A 12,034-nucleotide genomic window follows, 5' to 3' on the forward strand; every position below is an offset into this window, starting at 1 on the left:
TGGCGTGAACCCGGGAGGCAGAGCTTGCAGTGAGCCGAGATCGCCCCACTGCACTCCAGCCTGGGCGAGAGAACGAGGGTTCGTCTAAAAAAAAAAAAAAAACCAAAGACAAAAGCTGACAAGTAGCTGTGAAGTCCCAAGATAAACTGTGGTTGAAAAGTTAATTATTTACCAAACTCTCATGTATTCGGCTTGCCTGTTATCATTAAAGACATTAAAGAATACTGTAGAAATTGACCTGTGTTCAGACACGTCACTCCTATAAACTACCTGTTGAATTTCTTGTCTGTCAACCAAAGCACAATCGTTGTTTGCTCAGAACTGTGTATAGTAGTGGTATTTACAGATGGTTGGGTGACAGAAAAAGTAAATAACTACGTTTCATTACAGTTTCCTGTTTCCTTCTTGATCCTTCACAAGGGAAGATTTTCTTTTTTGGAGGTACAGATTCCCCTTAGTCAAGTCCTGATTAAAACTCTGGCTAAGACATTAGTAAGCCTTGGTTAGTGAAGTGGCATCAGGAAGTGCCTACATTTTCATGGCCTGGTAGCGTTCAGTGAAAATGTTCATTAACAGACACAGGCCATTCAGTCCCAAATCCCAAGACACTGAAGACTCTGTTTGAATCGGACTCACGGGTTCCTTCCTAGCCATTCTCAGGGACAGGAATGCTTCTGGTAAGTTTTTATAAATCCTCTATTTTATTTACCTCAAAACTCTTTTTTTTTTTTTTTACTAATTCATATTGACTAGAAATGTAATATTTAATTGCCACAGCTAAGAAATTTTACTTATTGTTCTTTCCTGGAGATTTTTTTTTTTTTTTTCTGTTAAAAAAAAATGGCTAAAGAGGGAAGGAAAATTTTCTGTTTTGTAGAACAACTCCCCCTCAGAATATTTTTCTTCTCTTTTGCTATGTTTGGTTTATTTGTCCTAGTTTTGTTTTTTTCCAAACCCAGAAGATATGTATTTTTATTTAATTCCAAGCTAGAATTAACCAAATTAAATTAAATCATACGATTTCACTCAGTTCTTACACTTTTCTACTACTGAAAATATGGTACCATATTTTGGTGAAAGCAGGAAATAATTTCAAAGGAAATATTTTAAAGGGATATAGTTAAATAATTATTTATTTCAAGTTTAAGGTTAAAAGCAGATAAATGACAGTATTTCCTCCTGAGTTTCTAAAGGCTTTTAATAACATAAATCTGATGATAGAAATATTTTTCTATCATCCACAGCCACAGCCCGGTGCGGTGGCTCATGCCTATAATCCCAGTACTTTGGGAGGCCAAGACAGGCAGATCACTTGAGGTCAGTAGTTTAACACCAGCCTGGCCAAAATGGTGAAACCCTGTGTCTACTAAAAATGCAAAAGTTAGCTGGAAACAGTGGTGTGTGCCTGTAATCCCAGCTACTCGGGAGGCTGAGGCAGGAGAACCACTTGAACCCGGGAAGCAGAGGTTGCCATGAACCGAGACCACACTACTGCACTCCAGCCTGTGCTACAGAGGGAGACTCTGTCTCAAAAAGAAAGGAAAGGAGAAGAAAGGACAGAAAAGGGGAGGGGAGGGGAGGGGAGGGGAGGGGAGAGGAGGGGAGGGGAGGGAAATCTGTGGCCAGCATTGTTTTGTTCTAGATATTCAACCCGCAAATCTGAGCTGAAATATTATGGGGTATGCCTTGAAAATTGAAATTGAATGAAACTGATGTTACTGATTTGCCTTTTGTCCCATGTGATAAAATATAAAAAACGCACCCAGTTTCACACCAGTCTCTGGTGGGACAGAGACTAGCAATTACGTCATTAACAATTTAAAAAATTATTTGGAATGCAGTAGTAGCAAAGCCTTTTAGTTCCCAACACTTTGTTATGAAAATTGTTCAAACAGAGAAAAATTGAAATAATTATATCATGAACATCCAAATGCCTTCCATGTAGATTGTACAATTAACATTTTGCTATATTGGCTTCTTTACATATTATCTAATATCCATCTGTCTGTACATCCACTGATTCACCTTCTTTATTTTTATACCTTTTAAAGTTGAAGACCTCAGTAAACTTTACCCCTAAACATTTAGGAAAGTCTATCACTAACTAGAAATCAATACTTGTTTAACTATTTTCTTGAGATAAAATTCAATTAGAGTGAAATGTACAAATCATTAGTGTTATGATTTGATGAATTTTAATGGATACATACATCTATGTAATCCAAACCCCTGTCAAGATATAGAGAACATCTCTGCACATGTATCCCAGAACTTAAAGTAAAATTTTTTTAAAAAGGAAACTTTAAAAAGTTATAATAGGCCGGGCACGGTGGCTCACGCCTGTAATCCCAGCACTTTGGGAGGCCAAGGCGGGCGGATCACAAGGTCAGGAGATTGAGACTATCCTGGCTAACATGGTGAAACCTCGTCTCTACTAAAAATACAAAAAAATTAGCCGGGCGTGGTGGCGGGCACCTGTAGTCCCAGCTACTTGGGAGGCTGAGGCAGGAGAATGGCGTGAACCCAGGAGGCAGAGCTTGCAGTAAGCAGAGATCGCGCCACTGCACTCCAGCCTGGGCGACAGAGGGAGACTCCATCTCAAAAAAAAAAAAAACACTGAAAATTTATTTAGATATTTTATTTCTGACAGCAGTGTTTTATAGTTTTAAGTATATATGTCTTCTGTATTTTTTGTTAATTTATTTTTAAATTATTGAATTCTATTTAAAATATAATTGTTATGTTTTATTTTACAATTATCGAAGCCAATATATAGAAATGCAATTGATTTTTCAATATTGACTTTGTATCCTAAGATGTTACTAAATTCTAATAGTTACCTTATAAAATTCTTAGGATTTTTTTACATAAACAATCATATCATCTAAAAATAGAGTTTGTTTTACTTATTAAGTTATGATCTTTAGGCTTTTAAATTTTTATTTCTAACTTCATTGCATTGGCTAAAGCCTTCAGTATAAGTTCAATAGAAATGACTGAAGTAAATATTGTTGCTTAGGGGCAAAGGATTCAACAGTTCACCTTTAAGTATGGTGTTAGCTCTAGGTTTTTCATAGATGTCCTTTACCAAATTGAGGAAGATCATTTTTATTCCTAACTTTCTGGGCATTTTTATCATGAAGAGTGTTAAGTTTTTTCAAATGCCTTGTCAGTATTTATGGAAATGACCATACATGTAGTTTTTTGTTTTTTTTTTTTAGACGGAGTCTCACTCTGTCCCCCTGAACTCGTGATCCACCTGCCTTGGCCTCCCAAAGTGCTAGGAATACAGGCATGAGCCACCATGCCCTGCCTCATATATGTAGTTTTTCTGCTTTATTCTGTTAATAGAGAACATTACAGTGATTGAATTCCAAATGTTAAGCCGACGCTGGGATAAACCCTACTTAATCATTATAGTATCCTTTTATGTACATTGCTGGATTTCATTTGCTATCATCTTATTAGGATTTTTGTGTCTATGTACATTAAGAATATTAGTCTGCAATTTACTTTTGTTATTGTTTTTGTAAAGTCTGCCCGTTTTGGATATCAGAACTAATCCAGGCCTCATAAAATGATTAGGAATTATTTCCTCTGCCTCTATTTTCTGATTTTATGTAAATTTTTTTTCCTTAAGTGTTTGATAGAATGCACTCATCTTGTGAGAGCTCCTCACAATCTTTCCATGGAAGAGGAAACTGCTAATAATAATAGCTATCATTTTGTGAGGTCCTACAATGTATCAGTTACTTCATTTGGTATGTTAAGTATGTTAATTAATTTAATCCTCACAACAACCCCCGAGAATAGATATTATTCTTATGTCAAAAATACAAAAACTGTATCTGTAAGTGCCAGGGGCTACAGTCAGGTATGACTCAAATGGGTAAGCTTTTTCCATTCAACTAAACTCCCTATCAAATTTATTTTTATAGTGACCTTAAGATATCCCTATCAATGGGGTATCATTCCACTAGGCAAATCTGTATCCACTTCATTAGATCTTCATTCATTCATTCACTGAATCATATTGGTAAATACTAATTGAGCTCCTCCCACTAGCCAGGTACTATTCCAAGCACTGTTCTAGGCTCAGCAAACAAAACACACAAAAATCCTTGCCCTTGTGAAGCTTAAATTCTATTATACTAAACAATAAGTATAATAAATAAGTAAAGATTAGAAGGTAATAATTGCTTTGCAAAAATATAACAAAGCAGGCTAAGGAGACTGGGGGGAGTTCCAACTTTTAATATGATGGTGAGAGTAGACCACACTGAGAAAGTAAGACGTCTCAGCAAACGCTTGAAGGAGGTAAGAGGGTAAGCCATTCAGGTCTGCAGAGAAGCGCATTCCAGGTAAAGAGAATAGCCAGTACAAAAGCCCTCTGGTGGAAATATGCCTGGGGTGAAGGAGCAAAAGCCAGGAGGATAGTGCACCTAGAATGGAGCAAATGACGGGAGCAAAGTAGGAGAGAAAGTCAGAGACAAAGCAGGACCAGATAATTTAGGGTCTTCCAACAGGACATTTACAAGGATGCTGGCTTTTAATCTGAGTGAAATAAAAGCCGTAATAGAGTGTTGACCAGATAGGCAATGTAGTATGCCTTACAATCTTAAAATGCTGTCTTAAGGGTAGAAAGAAAAGCAAAGGGAGAAGTTGAGAGATCAGTTAAGACCCTATTTCGTTAAACTTCATGAGTAGTAGTGCTTCAAATCAGGGTGGTTGCAATGGAAGTGGTGGGATTCTGAATATATGTTGAAGATAAAGCCAATAGAGGCCAGGCCTGGTGGCTCATGCTTGTAATCCCAGCACTTTGGGAGGCCAAGGCAGGTGGATCACTTGAGGTCAGGAGTTCAAGACTAGCCTGGCCAACATGGTGAAACCCCAACTCTACTAAAAAAAAAAAAAAAAATACAAACATGAGCCAGGTGTGGTGGTGGGCGCCTGGAATCCTAGCTATTCAGGAGGCTGAGGTGGGAGGATCACTTGAACCTGGAAAGTAGACGTTGCAGTGAGCTGAGATCATGCCACTATGCTCCAGCCTGGGCAACGGAGTGAGACTCCACCAAAAAAAAAAAAAAAAAAAAGACAAAGCCAATAGGATTTCTTGATAGAAGAGGACATAAACTGTGAAAGAAAGATAGGAGTCAAGGATGACTTTGAGGATTTTATCCTGAACAACTAGAAACATGGAGCTGCTGTCAAATGAAAAGGGAAATAAAGGCGGTGAGATAAAGAAGGAATTCTGTTTTAAACACATTAAGTTTGAGAAATAGTATATACAAGTCCAAGGATGCATGAGATCTTTGTCCAGTTAAATCTCTTAAGTTTCTTGAAGTTTAAAAATATTACATATTTTCTCAAAGCCAATTGCCCATTTACGATAAATTTTTTATTACCATTCTAAGCCAAAGAATTAAATGCCTTGGTTATTTTTCCCATTTTGAAACCAACCATATTTTCAAATATAGTAGTATTTGAGTGTCAATTTTTCATTTAAAAGAAAATCACAGGATTTACTAATAATTTATCTTTATGCCATAGCATAACTTTATCAGAGAAATAGTCTTTCTACTGTGAAGAAGTAAATCAACAATTTAAGAGTTCTAGAAAACAAATAGAACGATTTTCTTAAATTGATTTTTATTCTTTACATAATCATCTTAACTCTAAGTCATTCATCCTTATCTTAAAAAAATTCATAAATCACCTTTGAACCTTGGCGAGGTAGTTACAGTTTCTGCCCTTTGAAACCTAGCAAAATAGAAATTACAACACTGATTCACATTATAAAAGAAGCCACAGTCAATTCCTCATGCCTACAGTAGAGTCTGTAGTTGCAAAGAGTTGGGTCAGTTCTACTGTCCAGCAGCCCAGTGGCCCACCGTCATAGTTATACTTGGGTTGCGACAGGTGATCTCCACCCTGTTCATAAGATTCAGTTTAATAAGGTCTCTGGCTGGGCAATGTGGCTCATGCCTGTAATCCCAGCACTTTGGGAGGCTGAAGAGGGTGTCTCATGAGGTCAGGAGTTCAAGACCAGCCTGGCCAAGATGGTGAAACCCCGTCTCTACTAAAAATACAAAAAAAAAAAAAAAAATTAGCCAGGTGTGGTGGCTGGTGCCTGTAATCCCATCTACTCAGGAGGCTGAGGCAGAGAATTGCTTGAACCCAGGAGGTGGAGGTTGAAGTGAGCCAAGATCCCGCCACTGCACTCTAACCTGGGTGACAGAGCGAGACTCCACCTCAAATAAATAAATAAATAAATAAATAAATAAATAAATAAATAATCAGGTCTCTGATGCTTTGCATCAGCTCCCACTTCCAGAGCTCCTGCTAGCTCAGCCAATGTCAGCAGAAGGGAGGAGAAATGTGAGGGAGCCACCCCACCTCTCCAATGCCACCACCCCCAAGGCTCACACAGAGCTCACTCTGCAGGGTCTAGTGGTTGTGAAATGGGAAACTGCTGGCAACCTGAAATAGGAACTTTGGGGTGTGAAGCTTATGACTGAAAGGGGACTATAAATATATCTTCCTTAAAATGGATAGCAAGCATGGGCAAAAACAGAATAATCTCTGCAAAATTTTAGGGATCCTAAAGACTGGAGATACACCTAACATCAATAGAAAGTCAAGGAATTGGGAATAAGGTATAATGTTCTAAGTAAAGCCCAAATATCTAATTCAACCAAGATGACTCAATAAATGTTTAATTCAATCAAATGATTGAAAGTATTCAATATCTGGCCAGGCTTGGTGGCTCACACCTATAATCCTAGCACTTTGGGAAGCCAAGGCAGGCAGATTACTTGAGGTCAAGATTTGAGACCAGCCTGGGCAACAGGCCGAAACCCCATCTCTACTAAAAATACAAAAAAATATATATTTTTTGAACCCAGGAAGCAGAGGTTGTGGTGAACCAAGATCGCATCACTGTACTCCAGCCTGGGCAACAGAGTAAGACCCTGTCTCAAAAAAAAAAAAAAAAAAAAGAAAGAAAGAAAGTATTCAGTATCTAATCAGAGCTGACAATGCTGCTATAAAACGATGTATAGAACATTTGCTTATATTCAGTGCACACTTCACCTATCAGATTGAGAGCATCAGAGCTACACAGTTGTGGGTGAGTTTATGTGATTCCATTCTGCCTAGAAGAATGAAACGCTTTGAAGAACACGAAAGGGGAAAACCTAAAGATACCTGAATTCATGCTCTCCTTGGGCAAAATGAAGCTCTAATGACCCCAAGTTAAAGTGACTTTGGAGCTCTAATATTTTTCAAGCACAAAAGAATTCTAATTGTTTTGCTTAGGGGATGAATACCTAGTTAAAGACAAAAGGCAGAAATAAAAAAATGAAAGTTATTATTCACAACGTTATATACGGTGTATATACCCTTATGAAGGGGAAAAGAACTTTAGTAAACCTATACCTTAGAGACTTGCAAATTTGGCAATGCTTCTTTCAACCTTATAAATGCCCATTGCCTCAATAATTCAATTCATTAAATGAGAATATCAAAATAAAAACACAAACCCTTCCATGATTTTATTTCCTACTTCCTATTCTCTTTAGTTTCCAAAATTCTTCAGCATGTTATATTATCTATAATCACAAAAATTAATAACTGGAATTTTTAAATCATCCTTTAGAAACTCAAAGTGTTATTAAATAAATTGAAAACTAAAGTGTACATCAGGAAGGATGAGAATGTCTTTTAAAAGACATTTTACATCTCGGAATTTTAAAAAATGAACCAAAAAGAAATTCAGGCTAAAATTAAAGAAAAAAACTTTTTAAAGAATAAATCTGCAATAGTGAATTAAACTTCAGAATTCCTATAGTGACACAGGAAGGGGATGAATCTCAATGACTGTATGATTGAGCATTCACCAAGTACCAGACACTGTTCAAAGTTCTTTATTTCACATGTGATCCTCCCTAAAACTCTAAAAATCAGTCTCCTAAGCTTACAGGTTAAGCAAATTCAACACAGTACATTTAGCTTGTTCTTATGGAAAAGATAATCTTGTTTCAGGCAATGTTTTTGCCAAAGATTTAAAAGAAGGCATAGAACACCTGCTTATTAACATAGTGGGTGTGTGTATATATGAAAAAATCAAGTTGTACACCTTAACTGTATACAATTTTTATTTGCCAATTATACCTCAATAAAATTGGGGAGAAAAAACCTTGTGGTTGACATAAAGCCAAAGGAATCTTCAAATATTCTGTGAGATAAGAAAAATAACAGTAGATAGGAAGTGCTATATCTATCTTTGGCTTCCAAAATTCTTCAACATATTATTTATAATCATATATTTATAATCACAAAAATTAATAACTGTAATTTTTAAATCATCCTTTAGAAACTCAGAAAGTGATATTAAATAAATTGAAAACTAACAATTGTTGAATATTCCCTAAGCTCTTTTGGTCAAATAGATGTCCAGGCTGAATTCCTCTAGTGATGAGGAACTCACTATCACTGGAGGCATGGATTGCCCTATATTACATGGTTTTTTAAATGAGGCCTTACTGGCAACCAGACCATTGAGTTAAAATGTGGTGGGTGTGGCGGAGCACAGTGGCTCACACCTGTAATCTCAGCACTTTGGGAGGCTGAGGCGGGCAGATCATGAGGTCAAGAGATCAAGACCATCCTGGCCAACATGGTGAAATCCTGTCTCTACTAAAAATACAAAAATTAGCTGAGCGTGGTGGTGTGTGCCTGTAGTCCCAGCTACTCAGGAGGCTGAGGCAGGAGAATCGCTTGAACCCGGGAGGCGGAGGTTGCAGTGAGCCAAGATCGCGCCACCGCACTACAGCCTGGCAACAGAGAGAGACTCCATCTCAAAAAAAAAGAAAAAAATGTGGTGGGTGCTGTTGCCTTACTGGAATCCAGTCAACCTAATTCAAAATATTGCCTTCAGCTTGGTTACTCCACTTTAGAGGGATTTGGAAGTAAAGGAGAGGAATCAAAAGTGACAAAGGACACAGAATTATGTCATATGAAGAATATTTGTCTAGACAAAGGAAAAAAAGCCCAGGCAACATGACAAATTCCTGGTCTTCAAATATTTGAGGACCCCTCTCATAAAAGAAGAACTTTTTGTTCTGTATTTAGGAATCACGTGGTAATAGTTAAAAGGAACAGAATTGTAGCTCATATAGAGTTTTCTAAAGAGCAGGGTTATCCAGAGATTAAACGGATTGCCTCCAATGATAGTGAGTTCCTCATCACTAGAGGAATTCAGGCTGGGCATCTATTTCACCAAAACAGTTTAGGGAAAATTCAATCATTGTATGGTGTCTGGACAAGGTGATTTTTTATTTTCTTTCCAAACCTGAAACTTTATTTGGAGGAAAGTTCTCAAGGACAAGATGGCTTTTTGTTCAGAGTTTGACCAGAAGACTTGAAACATGGAGTTGCCTGAAGAAACAGAGGAAGGCAACATGATAGGGGACCCATCCAAAAAGAAAGATTGAGAAAATCAAAGAGACATGTAGCAGGTTGAAATGTCAAGTAGTGACAGCAATGACAGGAGCTGGGACACATCGTTTGTCATTCAGCAAGCGTGATTTGCCAAGTACTTAGTGTCAGGAAGTAAATAAGAAAAACAGTTTTCTGCCTGTATGAGCCTTCAAGGTGAATACGTAATTCAGAAACCATATGCAGAGACTAATGAGCATTTCACAGATGGACGGGATAATTCAAGGCTTTGTTTCGTAGACAGGATTTACACCATGACAGAGCCACCCTCCCACAGATAAAACAGAAAAAAGTGCCACGGGTTTCAGATTATTTAAATTAGGTAAGCATTCAATGCAGCAGGTGAGTCTTGTTCAGAATTTTTAAAGAAGGGATACTTTGTCTCAGAAAAAAAAAAAAAAAAAAGGCAGATAAATCCAGTAAGCAACAGAAGTGGCATGCACGTTGGTTAGTAGCCTTTAGACTTCTTCCACAAGGCCTTTGAAGGCAAGGGGGGAGTGGGCACTGCAGTATCTCACAGAACTTTTTTCAGCCCATAGTTTTCTAATGTAGCAGGCTGTAAGAATTCAAAACACTAAATTCCCACTGCCCAGAAAAGTGCATTTACTTCCTGTAAATAAGCCCTTTATTTTTACTCTGGCAGATTTTTCTTTAGATAAAGGCAGTCATTTTACCCAGTCCCTTTGGCCCTTGATGCATGCACACAGCATCTACAATAGGAAGGAGACCCAATAAGAAGAGCATGTTCCATGCTGTCCCCAAGCAATCATAACAGCACTCAAGGGAGCCACAAGAGAATGAATGGATGGTGCACAAAGAGGGCAGTGAGCTCGGTCAGCAACCATGAGACAGAAAAATAAAGCAACAAAGGAAAGGAAACACATCTCCCCCGTGAGGGCAATAGCAGCAAGAAAAACCATCAATCCCAACCACGCTGCCTGTTTTACGGAAACCTTAAAGCCATTTTCAAAATATACTTCTTGTCCTCTGGGTGGGATTTTCTCAAGTAATAGAGTGCTTGATGCCGCTGAGATTTCCAAATACATCTTCAATCCAGAGTTTCCATTCGCAGCTGTGAAATTCAGATTTTTGCATCAAATTGCGTTCTTCGCTGCTGCTTGCATCCACTCGTTTCTGGTCACTCAATGAACACTTATGGGAAAATGTACTATCTGCCAGTCATTTTTCTAAGCCCTATAGGTACGGAGATAAACAAAGCAGCCTGCTTTCATAGAACTTTAATGGGGAAAGACAGACAAACAATAACAAAAAAATGCAGCCAGGCACAGTGGCTCACATCTGTAATCCCAGCACTTTGGGAGGCTGAGGCAGGCGGATCACGAGATCAGGAGATCGAGATCATCCTGGCCAACACGGTGAAACCCCATCTCTACTAAAAATACAAAAAACTAGCCAGGCGTGGTGGCATGCACCTGTAGTCCCAGCTTCTCGGGAGGCTGAGGCAGAAGAATCGCTTGAACCCGGGAAGCGGAGGTTGTAGTGAGCTGAGATCGTGCCACTGCACTCCAGCCTGGTGACAGAGCAAGACTCCATCTCAAAAAAGAAAAAAATGCAGTGGAGAATAGCTGCGATGAAAATAAAACAGTGCTGAGAACCTGGCTTAGATTAGAAGTCAAGAAATGCCTCTGTGGGGAGGTGTTGCTTGAACTGAAGAGAAGACACAGAGAAAGCAGACAAATGAGAATGTAGAGGAGATTCTCAGGCAGGAGGAAGAGAGGATGAGATTAGCAGGGCAAGGAACACAAGCAAGGTCAGTGCAGGAGCATGCAAACTCTCACACATGCTACCATCAGACGGGATGTGGGGCAGGTGATGGGGGCCTAGTAGGGAAGAACTGGGAGTTTGAATTTTATTCCAAGGGAAGCCATGGGCTAGTTAAGTAGAAGAGGAATGGATCTGATTTACATTTATAAAGATGATTCCCTTCACGATGCTGAAGGATAGTAGGAATACAGAATGGTAGGCTTGGGATAGTCTAATGACCCATTTCCCTCCTTAAATCAAGAAGATAATGTCTGAATTTAATCTGTTTCCTAAATTATCTAAGAAATAATGACATATCAAGGAACGCATGCTTTAGTCACTAGTAAATGATTTTAACTTAACTAAGCTTAGATAAGCTTAAATGTGATAGAATATATGATAAAAGGAGTTAGATTAATTTTTATCATACAAAAAAGTATATGATTTACCTACTATCTGTTACTAGATAATAATTTCAATTGGTCCTAACCCTTAGAGAAGCTGCAGGGAACAAGTGATACATTTTTGCACCAAGTAAGCTGAGATGGAGAAAACGTCCAGAGAACAGATTACAGATACACAACCCAGGAAGAAATAAATGCAGACTGTAAAACCAACTGTTCTTCAGATGCTCCATCAAGGATACGCAAGAATGGGAACTGTGTAGGCACCAGAAGCATCATCTTTGCATTTAGAAAATAACTCTTGGCTGGTTTATTTATGCAGAAATCACTTCTTCTGGAATTTAGGGCATAGCTGTGGAGAGCTCCTG

The 12,034-nt window shown here is 38.3% G+C and overlaps 1 protein-coding gene across 1 annotated transcript in view; it reads left to right on the forward strand.

Annotated features, from left to right (window-relative positions):
• Positions 1-396: 396 nt before the first annotated feature.
• The window catches only part of SMIM31 (small integral membrane protein 31), a 46,544-nt gene continuing 34,906 nt past the window's right edge, over positions 397-12,034 (forward strand). Inside the window, exon 1 of the mRNA XM_032172246.1 lies at positions 397-677. The gene's annotated coding sequence lies outside the window, so the exon portion shown is untranslated. The remainder of the gene's footprint in view (positions 678-12,034) is intronic.

This window comes from Hylobates moloch, unplaced genomic scaffold (assembly GCF_009828535.3).
Source record: "Hylobates moloch isolate HMO894 unplaced genomic scaffold, HMol_V3 SCAFFOLD_3, whole genome shotgun sequence".
Classification (NCBI taxonomy): domain Eukaryota; kingdom Metazoa; phylum Chordata; class Mammalia; order Primates; family Hylobatidae; genus Hylobates; species Hylobates moloch.